We start from the raw sequence: 13,823 nt of genomic DNA, 5'->3' as shown, positions 1-13,823 counted from the left end.
AAACTTTGGGTGAATGCTCATCTTATTCTTGTTTACCTGTATGCTTTAATTTTTTTTACATTAAACATGTAGGAAGAATATGCTTTCGAAAGTAATAAAATATAAGAGCGCAATGTGATTGTAACTTTATGACTAAAGGTTGATTAAAGCAGGCAGAGAAGCATGGGTCATTGTCTCACTGGTTTTTATACATGGGTTTGCCAAGCTCTTCTACAGGTTGAGGACTGGAACTTTTTACTCTTCTTAGCTATAACTCTGAAAGAACCACATCAAGACTTGCATAACCAGGAACAATCTTGTTAAGATTTGATATATAAATAATGTCATCATACTGATTTTTTCTTTCATTCTGTTGTCCTAATAATAACTACCATAATTATTAGTGGTATTTTAAATGAAAGGTGCAATTGGAAGGGATTCCTGATGGATGAATCAGGAATGAGATAACTGAGATGACTTGATTTTGCTTCTAGACATAATGGAATAATAGGAACTGAATTTATCCTCTAGCCTTGACAGATAAAACTCTGGACAAAAATATATAACAACTGTTTTTGGAATCTGGATGGCAAACATTGTAGACTGTAATCCCTGAGAGAATGGAAATGAAGTGAGTTCTACAACTCTCCCAGTGTATTACCTGGATAGAATTTCTAGAACTCGGTTTGTAAGGTTACAAACAGCTTAGTAACATTTATGAGTTAAAAGAATAAATCAGAGTTTGGGAGGTCAGTGAAACTAGAACTTGACAAAGTTCAAAGAGGAGGTTGAGAGAGATCTGGATATTTGCAGAGAATTCCCTGGGACAAACTCCACCCATGAGACAGTAAACTATTAAGGCCGTGGAAAGGATCATTGCAAAGCAGAAAGCTTTGAAAGATTCTGAGAGCTCACATAGGCCTGGCTTATGCCACCAGCCAGAGTAGAAAGATTTCATAATTTCCAAGGCATCAGGCCGAGTTCTCAAAGCTTATCTCCTTAATAATAGGGATACATTAACCTCAGACCAAAGGCTTCTTGGGTTTCAAAGGAAACTTTAAAAGGAAAAAAACTAATTCCAAGTAACTTAACTGAACCAGAACAAAAGTCAACATTAACTGATGAAATTAAGTAAGATTCAGCATCCAACATTATAAAAACAATATCAGGTATCCAATAAAAAAATTACCAGCTATGCAAAGAACCTAGAAATAGCCAGGAGAAAAATCAATCAATAGAAATAGACCTTGAAATGACAAAGATGATAGAACTAGAGGATAACTATGTTCAAACAGCTTTTATTATGGTTTAGACATTAGGAGTCCTCCCAAAAGTTCATGTGTGAGACAATGCAAGAAAGCTTAGAGGTGAAATGATTGGGTTACAACAGCCTTAACCTAATCAGTGCATTAATCTTCTGATAGGGATTAACTGGGTGGTAACTATACTCTGGTAGGGTGTGACTGGAGGTCACTGGGTACATGCCTTTAGGTTATATATATTTCGTCTGTGCTGAGGGGAGTTAATCTCTCTCTCCCTCCCCCTCTCTCTCCCTTCCTTCTTCCTGTTCCTTATTTTCTGAGCCACTTTCCTTCACCACACTCTTCCACCATGATGTTCTGCCTCACCCTGAGCCCTGAGAAACAGAGTTGGCCATCTGCAGACTGAGACCTCTGAAATTGTGAGCCCTCCAAGTAAACTTTTCCTCCCTAATTTTTCTTGTTAGGTCTTTTGGTCACAGTGGCGAAAAAGTGACTAAAACAGCTTCTATAAACATAATTCATATGTTCAAAAAGGTAGAAGAAAACATGAGAGACAAATGAAAGATACAAAATGGACCCAAATGGGACTTCTAGAGATGAAAAATATAATATATAAAATGAAAAATACAGTGGATTTAGACTGTGCAGAAGAAAAACCTTGGTGAACCTGAAGTCTTAACAACAGCAACTATTTAAAATGAGGCAAAGAGACAAAAAATACTGAAAATAAATGAATAGATCTGTGGCACAATATAAGAAATAGTGTAATTGAAGTTCTTTGATGGAAAGGAAAAGAGAAGTAAAGGGATTGAAAAAAATTGAAGAAATAATGGCTAAGTTTTTTTCTAAATTTGATGAAAAACATAAATTCACGGCACAGAATACAACATATTTGGGGTACAATGAGCCCCAAGCTGAACATACATCAAAAAACCTCCACACTATGGCACATTTTAATAAATTTGCGAAGACCAGTAATAAACAGAAAAAATGAAAAGCAACCTGAGGGAAGAAAGACCTATTCTATACAGAGGAACAAAAATAAGATTGAGAATAAACTTCTCGGTCAGAAACTATGCAAAATTATATCTGTGTGAGCACTTATCAATTCCCTATTATTCTTTGTGTTGTATAAAATATAATAAATCATTCTCAAGTAAAAGAGAGAGTTTTTTGTTGTGATTTCTTTTTTTTATTAAATTCAGCTTGAAATTTATAATTTTTGATATTTCATAAAATTAAATATTCATAATTTCTGTAGTTTTACATTGTCTTTTTATTTGCTTTAAATATTATATTATTATTATTATTTCCTTACCTATTTTAATTTTTTAGTTTCAATTTTTAAAAATAATTATAAACTCAGTTTAATACACTTTGAGTTTTTTGTTTTTTTCTGAAGTCAATATAAGTATTTATGGTTTTAGCTCTTTTTCTTATGCTGCTTTCATTTATTCATGTAACTAGTTCAGCAAATATTTATTGGACATCTACCTTAGGTCAAGCACTGGGACTTGGAATCTAACCCAGTGTTTGGCACATGTCTGTAATTAATCACAACTGTTTGGGAGACTAAGGCAGGAGGATCTCAAGTTCTAGACCAGCTGGAAAACTTAGTGAGACCAGATTTCTAAATAAAAAAATAAAAAGACCTGGAGATGTAACTCAGTGGTTGAGTATCCCTGGTTCCATTTTCAGATCTGAAAAAAAAAAGTAAAAATAAAAATAAAAACCAATATTTGATTCATGAATTCCTATTTATATATATCAATATATCACCTGAGTCATGATACAAATCATATTTTGTACTGTGCTTTGTGATCAGAAATATTTTGAATGCATTTGTCAGCCTATGTAGGGGCTTAATACAGATATACAAAGAAACAAAGAGCAGACTTCAGAACTTACCAGGATACCTAGAAATCTAGTGGTGGTGTTGCCATTGGTGGGCCATCCTCTAGGCTTTAACATACCCTGAAGGCCTCATTATCATCTTAGGGAAGATATGATTCTGAGCTCCAGAAACTCACTAAAAATTGCTTAAAAGGGCAAAAGAATCCAAGATATGATTCTGCAACTTGTACACTCAGAAAAATGAGAAATTATATCCCATCTGATTCAAATGTATGATATGTCAAGGTCATTGTACTGTCATGTGTAACTGACTAAAACAAATAAAATATTTAAAAAAAAAAAGAATTCAAGGTTATTTCACAGAACCCAAGAGCTAGTGCCAGAAATAGGTGCTGGAAAGCCACCAGGAACAAAGCCATCTCACCTTTATTTCTCTTTATGAGGCTCCATGGTCTGACTTCTGCTTTCTCTGAGATTGTGCATCATTCTCCACTTTTCTTTGCTTTCCCCTTCTCCCATACATCCAGAGTATTCAAAAAGTACATGAATGACTGTTTTCAGGTCCAATTTCCACAAGAAACTATCTGATTGGTCCAGATGGGCCAATCAGATTGTTTCTTGAACCAATCTTGTAACCAATCAAGTGTAACCAAGAGAATGAAGTAAACAAGAAGTTTGTGGAAATTACTCTGGTGGGAAGAGGCTGTTCTGAAGAGAACCACCAAGAGAGTCTCTTATAATCATTCATTGATGTTCATTGTGGGGACTTATATGAAGGCAAAGACCATCACAATAGTAATTAAATAATTAATGCCTGTCTTATTCTTAGCAAGAATTTGAAGTAGCTAGGCTGGACGTGGTGATCTATAATTCCAGTGCCTCTGGAGGCTGAGGAAGGAGGATCAAAAGTTCAAGGCTGATCTCAGCAATTTAGACACCCTTTTTCAAACTAAAAAATAAAAAAGGCTGAAATGTAGCTCAGTTTGTAGAGCACCTCTGGTTTCAATCCCTCGTGCCTAAAAAGAAGGAAAAAAAAAAAAAAAGAAAAGAATTCAGTGTAGCTAAATCTTGAAATATGAAGTATGCTTAGATGCAGACTTTAACATCCTGTGCCTGAAAGAAAAAATACATTTAGTATTAAAATGTTTAATATAAAATTATTAAAAATTTCAATCACAAGTCAATAGTTTGGATAACTATGTTAAGTGGAAAATCTCATTCTCAATGTTTCCAGGTAAAGTATAGAGGTGTTTTCTTTCTTTCTCTCTCTCTCTCTCTCTCTCTCTCTTTCTTTCTTCTTCTTTTCTGCCAAAAGACATTAGTAAGAAAATGTGATAAAACCAGAAGTAGTAAATCAATTTGAATTTAACCAACAGAGGGAGCTGGTTATAGATATTTAGAATATTTTGGTCAGTGTAATGTGTTGGTTAACGAATTGTCCAAATTTCATAAGGAAATGAAACTCAGTTGTCTGGCTTCTACCAGGTGTTTCTATATGACTGCAGATAATTGCGTCTCATAGCATGGGTGTTAAACATGTTAGGCTAAATAACTTCTTGTGTTACTGCTAAATGAAGAGGAGAAGTGAAATGCGGAACAAATCATTGCTCTGGACAGGAAGCAATAGAAAGGCAAATCAATGTTGCTCTTGATTTGATCTTTTGCATTGCTATATTTTTACTGGAAATACTTTATAGCAAGGCTCTTTTGGATCACCATTTAGTTGTTCAATACATAGTTGTCTGGTGTAGCTCAAGCCCCAGCTGGGATTGAATGTTTTTGTTCCCCTGGGGAAAGACCCGGTATCTTAAGGTAATTTGCATATGGCTTCAGGTGGCTGAGAGAGACGAGTTTTGCGCAATTATAATTGGGAGGTAGAATGTTAAGAGGAGGGGTGAGTAATACAGGATCATCGTCCTTTGTGAGCAGCCCTAGGTGAAGTGGGGCTGAGGGGTGGGTGCTTGGCAGATAAGCCAATCACTGCAAGGTAGATTCTTGGGAGCTCCTATTTCTTCAGAGAAGAAGTAAATATTTTAAGATTGGGGTTTCCTTGGGAAGAACCTCAAAAGAATAAAAAGCTGAGTTCCTGTCAGTCTAACCAGAGCAGAAGTTCTACTATGAGAACCAATAGGCACTTGAGAGATTGCCTTTGGTAAAGATGCTGACTCTTCACTGGAGCCTGAAAATGCCCAGTGGATAACTAAAAGCAGGATGAAAGCTCTCTCTTTGTAATAGTGGTCCACTTTATGCTGCTCTGCCACTGCCACATTTTTGTTGTTGTTGTTGTTGTTGGTATCAGGGATTGAATCCAGTGGTGAAGTGGTGAATCCAGGTGAAGTGTAGAGACTTTACAAAGTGACAATTGGGTTAACAACTGAGCCACATCCTAACTCTTTAAAAATATTTTATTTAGAGACAGGGTCTCACTGAGTTGCTTAGGGCCTTAATAAATTGCTGAGGCTGGCTTTGAACTTGAGATCCTCCTGCCTTAGCCGCTGGGAGTAAAGGTGTGTGCCACCATGCCTGGGTCACACTTTTTAAATTTATTTTTTAAAATAAATATTTTTTAGGTGTAGTTGGACACCATACCTTTATTTTATTTATTTATTTTTATGTGGTGCTGAGGATCAAACCCAGGGCCTCACACCTGCTAGGTGAGTGCTCTACCTCTGAGCCACAACCCCAGCCCCTCACCATTTATTTTTAAAATGGACATTTCTTTCTCTTTTTTCTTCCCTCTGCTTCCCTAATCTCTCCCTTCCCTAATCTTGGGGAAACAGGATTACATGTCTTCCACTTCCTAGGCAGAGTTATTTGTCCTTGAGTACACACCCACAACAGGAAAGAAGTTATTCAGCCTTTGGGGATGGCACAAGAAGATCTAAGAAATGACTCCTTCTAAATTAACAAGTGAATTACAACTCTAGACAGTGGCAGGTAGCCTTTCAATCACCTCTTTAAAAGCCCCCTAGTCCCCTGATGGGCAGAATCACTGCCTCTGTGTTTTTCCTTTGCTAGCAAAACAGTAAAGCGTCTTTTTTTTTTTTCCCTCAGAACTGCTGGATTGATATTGAGGACAAGGACCAAGCTTTTGGTAACTCCTTCATTTCTATCCATCTCCTTCATCACCTTAAACTCTGGATTAGATTCCTGCTCATAGGCAGGTTAATCCTTCAAGGAGTGTTCATCTAAAGCTGGTTATCTGCCCCATTTAAGACGGAGGACACCAAGATAAGAATAACTAAGATATTTTCAAGATTTGCAGGGACATTGACTGCGAGTTTTTACAAAGTGCCCTGCCCCTCCCCCAAAGCCCAACAGTGTCCAGAAATCTCAAAGTCATTGCCCTGCACCCTCCAGGATCAGTGGAGCCAGAGCAATTGCCTCCTGAGAACTGAATGGTCCCCCTCCAGGATCACAGGTCTGATGGGTAAACGTCCATGAGCAGCAGATGGAGATTGTCCCCTCAAGTGCTAAGGACTGAAGTAATCAACATCTATAGTTTGACTGAGACTCCTTAATATGCTTACCTCTCATTCCCTGCCCCTGTTTAAATCTACACCTCATGTCAATATCCCAAAGACACGATTGAGATGCTTGATCTCACTTGCCTTCTCAATATGGTTATATCCATCAACGTCTTTTCTTCATTTTTACCATTACTTTTTCCATTTGGTCTTTGGGGCAAGTGACTGGATCTGATTTTTTGGGACCCCAGAGGTGGGCCTCAAGCACAGGACCTTGGTAATAAGGCCAGCCCTTTAGGGATCAGCCATTGCTTCTTCTTCTTCTTCTTCTTCTTCTTCTTCTTCTTCTTCTTCTTTTTGGTGTTGAGATTGAACCCAGGGCCTTGTGCATGCAAGACAAGCACTCTACCCACTGAGCCATATCTCCAGCCCCCAGCCACTGCTTCTTGAGTCAAACAAAGAACTCAGATGAGCTGGAGGGACTCTACCAACAGATCATTAGAAAGGGAACAGGTGAGCAATTGCGGTCAGACAATGGAAACAAAAGTGTGAGAAGTAGCAGCTTCTCCTTGCAGGGTCAATCAGCAAGATTGTGGGGGCAGATGCCAGAAACGCTATGCATTTTAAGTGAGATGGTAAGGGGATGCTTGCTCTTGCAGCTATGCAGCCCTTCTTCTTTCTTTCCTTACTTCCTTTTCTTTTTTCCTTCCTTCTCTTGCCTTTTCTGAGGCTGGGGATTGAACCCAGGGCTTAGGGCATACAAAGTAAGTGCTTTACCACTGAGCTCTGTCCCAGCCCATTCTGCTGGATCATTTCCATCTCCTTACAAACTGGCTACTGTATCGCTCACATTTTAAAAATCCTTCACTAGAGGGCTTATCTTTATCCAGCTTTAAGACCATATCTCTGTTCTCTTTTCTAGAAAAACAACTCAGGACAGTTATCTACATTCTTCCCTCAATTCTTCAGCTCCCTTCCCCTATTTTTTAGGATACTTTTTTTTTGGGGGGGGGCGTGTATTTCTGTTTCTGTTTCTTTTCTTTTGCATTAAATAACAGAAAACTGCGTAAAATAAAATGGGAATGGGGATTGATTGGCTCAGGTGACAAGAACTCCACAGGTAGAGCAGGCTCCAGCTATGGGCTCTGGTTCTGCTGGGGGTATTATCTTTATAGCCTTCTCTTTAGGGTTGGCTGTATCCCCAGGCTGGTGTCAAGATGGCTTCCACAGAATTAGGTGACACATGCAGAAATAACAATAACTATTGAAATAAGAGGAACTGTTTTCTTTTTGTGTAATTTTTTCAAGGAAAAGAGATACCTGTATATGAGTTCTTTAACAGACTTCTTCACATCTCATTGATAGGATTGGACCACATGCAGGCTAGGGGTGGAGCTCAGTGGTACAGCACTTGTCTAGCATGCATGAGGCCTTGGGTTTCATCCCCAGCACTGCAATAAAGCAAGACAAAAAACCAAAACCAAAACCACACAACAACAAGACTGTATCCCATGCCCATTCCTAAACTAATCATTGTTGAAGGAAAGTAGATCATAGTGATTGGCTTGAACCAATCAGAATTTCCACTTGAGCGGGTGGTAGAGGTTCTCTTTGCAAGGAAGAAAGGGAGAACAGAAGTATTCAGCATTTCAGTTTAACTATCGTTCCCAACACTATACATAAATGAAACTAGAAGCACCCCAATGGGCTTCTTTGTCTTTCATCATGTTCCTCCTTTTAGCAATATTTGACATAACTGAGCACCTTGTGTCTCTTCCCATAACATATCCTCCTGGTTTTATTTTCCCCTCTGGTTGCTGTTTCTCAGTTTTCTGGGTTGGGGGCACAGAATTGTTTGTTGGTTGTTTACTTTTTTTTTTATATATAGTCCTGGAGACTGAACCCAGAGCCTCCCACAGGCTAGTCAAGTGCTCTGCTACTAAGCTACAGCCCCAGCCTGGGTTGCAGGATTTTGAACCAAGACTTATCCTATTTTATCCTGATCTTTGGCTTCCTAGCCCAATGGGAGCAAAAGATGTCCATCTTTTGAAATGAGGAGTAGATCAGGGAAAAAAGACCTGGAATGGGTTTTATTTCCCTTAGTTGATTAAATATATCCCCAGCTTATAAAAGAGTTTAGAGATCAAAGTGCATGAGAAATTGGGAAGGATGTTTCTTTAGAGAGGTCTGTAATATAAGCTTTTCCCCACAGTAGGGAGACAGTGTGGGATGCTTGTGTCTCCCTGCCAGTTTAGGGAAACGGGCTTTGCTGGGGATCATTGGTGAGTAAAGCATGGTGGACTGTGAATGTGGCTTGCTGGCTGTTCTGATGGCAGGGGGAAGAGTTGGTGCTATGTTGGATGTTCTTCCACACTTTTGGCAAATGATTCTTGAGTGCTTCCAATGGAGATAAAATATAGATAGGGAGTAGGCATGTGGGTCTTTTAGATCCTGCCAAAGAGGTCTTCTTGGAGAACAACACCTAAACTAACTACAAAAATGATGGAGATTTCCCATTAGTTTCTAGAATCGTGAAGGAGGAATTATAAGTGACCATGATGCATTTATTTCTAGTAAGTGAGCTGCCCCTGCAAGATTTCCTGAGATGGTGGAGTCTGAAGAAACTATCATATTGTCTCATGAGAGAAAGAATAAGCTCTAGACATCTGTGGAGCCCAGGGAGCTCTGATTAGTTCACAACGAGACTAGGCAAATCAGAGCTTTCCTTTCCCATACCTTTTCCTCCTTCACACTGGCCTTCTGTCCCAGAGGAACCAGAGGTGGCCTATGGAATTGGGAAAGGGGACTTCACGTTTCAGGTGAGATAGAGAAGAGCCACTGGCTCCAGACTGGGGGAGGGAAGAGCCTCAACTTGCCATGGATTTGGAAGATTTTCTTATTAACCTGGATCATTCCTAAGACTGAAATGAGGCTTTTAAATGTGCCTGTGTCTGATCAGCAATGAACAGTGGCTTTTTATTATTTAAGAATGTTCAGAAAACTCACAAAATTGCCTTTGGTTTTGCTCAAGGAACAAGAAACAATCCATTTCAGCATGGGACAGTCTGAACGGGCATTGAGAGAAAAGAATAAGGTGGTTTTGTGATTATACTGCGTGCATTCCTCTTGCTCAATGTATCATTAAGGCTGGCTTTTCCTTCTGCCAGCCAACCTCTAAATAAAGTTGTGCCCCAAGGTCTGTCCTGAGTCTTCTCCCCTCCTTTGTTTGAACCCTCTTGATACGTTATTTTTTTTCCTCAACATGTAAAGGTATGTGCTCCAAATGTGTACTGTTAGCCCCAAATTTTCTCTGAGCCCCAGAATCACAAATCCAGTTGCTACTGGCAATTCCATTTGGATAGCAAATGGAGTTTCCCATAATAACAAAGAGCATCACCTTCCAACCACTTGCTTAAACCCCAAAGCTAGGAGCTGCTTTGGATTTTCCTTTGCCTCATTTTCTGCATCCAGCGCTAAACCAAGTCTTGTTGGCTCTCTCTGAAGAATGTATCCTTAGTTCATCCTCTTCTCTCCATCTCTCTTGCCATCTCTTACTCTAAGTCATTACACTATTTTACCTGGACATCTGCCAAATCCTCTATCTGATCTCCTTTCTTTCATGCTTGTCTTGTTTAATCTTTTTTCTACATCACCAGAATGAGTTTTGAAACATATCTTATGGCACTTCCCTACTTAAATCCTCTATTATTTCCCATTTTATATAGAAGAAAATTAAAATTCCTAACCCTGGCCTACAGTAGCCTTTCTGATCTAGTCCCTGTCTTTCTCTTTAAGTTTATATTAACAACCTCCATTCATGCTAACTATGCTGCAGTCACTCTTTCTTAAATGTCTGTCTTTTGCCTACCTCAGGGAATTTGCACTTACTGTTCTCTCTGCCTAGATGGTTCTTTCGCCAACTCTTACAAGGCTGGATCCTTCAATCTTCAGCTCTTTGCTCAAATAATCTCCATGGGGGGGGGGGGCTTTTCCTGAGCACTCTTTGTAGAGTGACCCCTCCTGCAACCTCCCTTACTCTCTACCTGATCGCCTTATTCTTTTACCCACAGCACTTGGCACAAATTTAAATTAACTATGTGTTTACTTAATTTATTTTCTATCCCTTTTGCCACAGTCTAAATTTTCTGGAGACATAGACTTTTCCATCTCGTTTATTGAAGTATTTCTGGTACCTGGAATTATAATGGGCAGATATAATACATCACATCAATAATACTAACAGAGTAATGAAGAGTAAATGAAGAAAGAGCAACATTCAATAATTAGCAGGTGATCTCTGTAGGCATCATGTAGCCCTGAGTTAGAAGAGCTCAGAGTGAAATCACAGGGTTCTACAGCTTGGTCATAGGGGAGGATGTGACTTCAAGGTGGGATTTCCTCCCAATGAGGGGGTCTCTGCCCCTGTTAGTGTGTTATCTGGGAAGAAGGCAAAACCTTCAGGGTCAGGGGAAGCCAGATACTAAAAGTGCTTTGCTTTGTCTTCTCTGAAGTTAGGAGATAAAAGGAGAAGGAAATTACTCCAGGCTTAGGTATCCCTTCCTCAAGAAAATCCTGTTAGAATGGCAAGAAGGGCAATCAATACGTTAAGCACCCTACCCTTCAATAAGTATAGCAAGTGACAACCTCTTCAGTGCGGGGGACCTAGGTGGAGCCGTCCCTCCTCATGGTCAGAGCACCTGCCTGCACTGGAGCCTTCAAGACCTCCCAGGACTGAAAATGTCTAGTGTACACCCAACTAATAAACAATCCAAGGTGACTTGAATGAGGCACTGTGAGTCACAGAAGTGATGAGAAATTCTTCTTCTTTTTCTCTTTTTTTGTACAAGGGATTGAACCTAGGAGCACTTAACCATTGAGCCACATCCCCAGCTCTTTTTTGTATTTTATTTAAAGACTGGGTCTTGCTGAGTTGCTTAGGGCCTTGCTAAGTTGCTGAGGCTGGCTCTGGTCTCGCGATCCTCCTGCTTCAAATTCCCAAGCCACTGGGATTACAGGTATGTGCCACCACACACAGCCCAGTGATGATAAATTCTGGGACATCATTCTATATTTATAACTTCCATTTCCTCCTCTAGCACCAGAGTCAAATAACAAATAGTGATAGATGACAATGGCTTTGGTCAGCATGGGATGGTAGAAAACACATGGGCTTTGGGATCAGAGACATTTGAGTTCAAATTCTATCTCTGTTACTTCCTGACTTAATGACCTTGGGCAAGATGTTTAACCATTGTGAACATTAATCTCCATCTATGAAATAATTACCTTTTCACAGTGGTTTGTGTTCAAGGTTTTGATCACTATGAAGGTAGTTTTTTGGCTTTTGGTCAATGTCCCAATATACTTCACTGGCATAGTAAAATGCAAAGCTTATCTTGCCTTTCTTTTTTCATCTCTATAAACCCTGGAGGATCTAAGCTTTTTAGAGAAATCCAATGCTTTAAAGCAAAAAGCTTATTTCAAGTGAAATTGGGTCAAGGTTAATATCCAACCTGTCAGTTTGGTTTCAGTTTTGGTACTCCATAGCAGCAAGATTTCTGATAACACAACACATAGCATAACTCTTGGTACATGACAGCACCTCTCTGACAAATGATCACTGTTATTATTACTACTCTGATCCTGCGTACCAGCTCATAAACATCATGCCTCTAGCCATGTTGGGCATTCCGGAAATTCAGCTGTCAGTGTGATTCTCAGACACAGTTAAATAAATCAATCTGTTCTCAAACTAGATTGTTACCTCTGCTTCTACCCATAGAATTTTCCCTTCTCTTATTCATTCATTCATTCATTCATTCATTCATTCATTCATTCATTCATTCAATCATTCAATATGTTACCTGTTAGTTAAGTCATCTGATAACAAGAGACATAGGGATTTTTCAGCCTCCTTGGAGGAGCCTCCATAGAAGGATTTGGGAGTAAGAGAGTGGATTTGGTGGTGCTGCTCTGTGAAGGATGATTTTTTATAACTCTATACTCAGAGTTTTCTCACCTTTGGACAGCGGTTAGATGGGCCATTCCTGTCCGATGGCATCTAATGGGTATTTTAAAGCCCTGTGCTGATTCCTGTCCTGTCTGACCCCAACTGCCTCTCCCATCAGGCTCCTGGCCCCCTCTGTACTTTGCCTGACTTTAATTATCCTGGAACAGCTGCTGCCTCCTTTTCTGGTGTGGCCCTAACCTGGGGCTGGCTTCCAGCTGGCTTCCTGAGAGCAAGAACCCAAAGGGCTGGAAAATAGTTTCTGCATGTCTTTATAGAGGGGCATTTTCCCTGCTAGCATGGTGTCTTTGCATTGCAGTAGGGTCTCTTTTGGTAACCCTTGACATTAGCAGAAGACTTTTGTGCTATTTGAGCTCGTTTGAGATAACTGGAGAGGCAGTGCATATCACATAAGGAATGTGTCCTTGGATGTGGGTCACTTTCATCAGGCAGGGAACCAAAACAACACTCATCCTGCCTCTCCTGAGAATCAGAGTCATGATATTACAAATTTCATGGAGAGGCGAAGCAGCTGCATTAATATGCCAGGAAAATGCCCCAGCAAAGACATCAGGACTGGGAGTGGGTTGGATCATTGCGGTAACAGTGATCCGTTCTTGGTTCAAAGCTTGAGAAAGATAATAATAATTTGAGGAAGAGGCCTTTCTTCTTAGGGTCAGCAACCTTGGGGTTATAGTAATGCTGAGAGTTATTCTGAGATTTTAAAGGGCTAGGACCAGAAAGCCACAGAGGGGTGAGTGCTGCTGGACTGGACTGGGGATTTCTGGTGGCCTGAAGCCATTCTCAGGACTAGGGATTTTTCTATCTAAGGGGTATTCAGGGGAGGAGGATTGCAGCCAGTGAGGGGAGAGGCTGTTTTCCTGAAGCAACTTGAGGCCATGTGGCCAGGGTGGAGAACCAAAATCATTCCCAAAACAAGCAGTGTAAGCAGAATGGAATAAAGTGTGAAGAATGGGCCAAGGAGTCTGATTCAAAATGAAGGCTGCCAACAGAAAAGTTGTGAAGGAGTTTCCTTCCCTATGGGGTTCTGTGATTCTGGGGGTGGGTATGAAGGCTAAAAGTAGCTGTACAGGGTGCAGATGGAAGATTAGTGGCACAGATGGAACCTGGTGGCGGGGACTTCCTCAAGTTCTTGGGGCTGTACAAGCGTGGACTGATCCCATACTGATATAGTGGGCTTCTCTGACTGCAAAACTTTGGATTATATGTTCTATAGGATTTTTTTCATTCCCA

The sequence above is a fragment of the Marmota marmota genome, unplaced genomic scaffold (assembly GCF_001458135.2).
Source record: "Marmota marmota marmota unplaced genomic scaffold, marMar, whole genome shotgun sequence".
NCBI classification, from domain to species: domain Eukaryota; kingdom Metazoa; phylum Chordata; class Mammalia; order Rodentia; family Sciuridae; genus Marmota; species Marmota marmota.
This window is presented reverse-complemented; position numbering follows the sequence as displayed.